At 36.0% G+C, this 2,087-nt stretch overlaps 1 protein-coding gene across 1 annotated transcript in view; it reads left to right on the top strand.

The window, feature by feature from the left end:
- The window catches only part of kptn (kaptin (actin binding protein)), a gene marked incomplete at its 5' end in the record, with an annotated part of 17,334 nt that overhangs the window by 725 nt on the left and 14,522 nt on the right, over positions 1–2,087 (top strand).

Below are 2,087 nucleotides of genomic sequence, written 5' to 3'. Positions count from 1 at the left end.
ATATAATAAAATGATAACTAAAACTGTATCCAGGGTTCATATCGGGTCTAAAAAAGTCTTAAAAACATCCAGATTTTCACCCAAGTCTTAAATTTAATTTTGTCAGGTCTTAATTTTTCTACTTTTGATCATCCCTGAGAACCGTTGGCTGCATAAATAAAGAAAGTTAAGAGATAACTAGACATGGGGTTTTTACGATGTAAAAACAAGTGTGCATTGCAGCATGGTTTTACCTGCAGCAGTGGACTTGCAGAATGAGCTTTGACCAAGTTCAAATGTGTTTTCTAGACAAGCTTGTACCTGTCACGTCAGCAGGTGTTTGTAATAAGAGTAATTGTGTGACAATATGAAGTTGGAGGAGAGTTTTTGTTAAAATTGCATTAGCTGGGTTTTAAAGCTGATCTCCCACATGAAAGTCCATGACATAAACCATTAGACCAATGGAGTTGTGGCAGAAGATGGTGGCAGGGGTTTGTTTGTATGTGTGCAGAAAGAGGCCACATTGCCAATACAATTATTGACACTAAACTGCATAATATTACAACAATAGAGCAGTATTAAGACAATAACATAGTAAAACATCAAAATACAATCATATTAGTACTGTAAACACTGAACAATTGAGATGAAATTTTATTAAAGAATGGAGCAAGTACCAAGTTGAGTCCAGCATGGGGCAGTTTTGGACCATTACAAGTCCCCATTGACTCCCATTATATGAATTTTGGAATAAAGTTTAAACATTAATATTTCAAAAACTACAAGTTGTACAGGCACCAGAAGGCACAGCAATCATTTGGCACAGGACCTTTACAGATAGAAATTGCAATGGCAGCTGTAGGACAAAGTATGCAGGAGGAGTAGCGTGGCGACGTGGAAGAAGACAGAATAAGCTGAATAATAATAAAGAGAAACAGGAAAACAATAGTGTGCATTGCACTGGCTATAATCATCTGATTATAGCCTGACTAGCCTTTGGAATAAGAACTGTTTTACTCGACACTTGAATAGGGGCTTGTATGCAGTAACCDGAATAAACTCTGGTAACTCGTTCCACAACAACACGCCAGTATAATGAAAAGTGGATTTGCCAGAAGTTTTAACTGCTGGAACCTGAAATKACTTTTTACTAAACCTTGTTCTAATTGAGTGGTGATTTTTTACTGGTTCAAACTGTTTAGATAAGTAGTGTGGAGCTTCTTTGTTTACAATACTATATAGAAGATTATACTTTAATTGTTTAACCCGTAACTCACATGGTAGCATTCCAACCTGACTAAACTGTTGTGCTCCGACGTGTGTGCGAGTTCCTACATTTAATAGATATCTTATTACTTTGTTTTGAGTATGTTGTAACTTAGTTTCATAATGTTCAAAATAGTCACAGAGCTGACAGAAAAACTCACGCTGATGATAATATTTATTTTAAAAAACTGGTCCAAATCACAAACCTAACCCTAACCTCTGGAAGAGACAAAGAAAACATGTTATTGATAGAAATAATTAAAACAAACATGTAGAGGAGAGAGACTAAAGACAGCAGCAGGGTGAGGACATGTGGACAGTTTGTCCTCCAGCAGTCTATTGTTTAACAGGACAAGTATGAACACAAGTATGTAGGTTGACATACGTCTAACAGGGCTTGTGTCCATAATTGTCCTGTAGTCATGGAGTTCCTCAGGGTTCAGTGCTTGGATCAATCCTCTTTACTTTATGCTTCCATTAGGTAAAGTTATTAAACAGCATGGGATAAATTTCCATTGTTACAATGATGATACTCAGTTATATAATAACTTTTATAAAACAAACAAACTTGTTTTTCAGTATGAGAAAAACACAAATTAGCAGCATAACTAATTATTAGGGGAGCAACAATACATGTGCCCGTATCAAACCGTATCGAACAATACAGATTTAAAAAATTTATTTTATCAACATGTCTTCTGAAGATTCTCAGTGTTGAAGGATCAGTGGATCTGTGTTCGACTACTCCACCTAGGCTGCATTTTTGAGCGCAGGTCCACTGAGGAACTTGCTGTTTCAGCAACATTAAATTAAAAAAACTGTACTTTTGAGGTTAAACAAAT

This window comes from Austrofundulus limnaeus, unplaced genomic scaffold (genome assembly GCF_001266775.1).
Source record: "Austrofundulus limnaeus strain Quisiro unplaced genomic scaffold, Austrofundulus_limnaeus-1.0 Scaffold388, whole genome shotgun sequence".
Lineage (NCBI taxonomy): Eukaryota > Metazoa > Chordata > Actinopteri > Cyprinodontiformes > Rivulidae > Austrofundulus > Austrofundulus limnaeus.
This window is presented reverse-complemented; position numbering and strand designations above follow the sequence as displayed.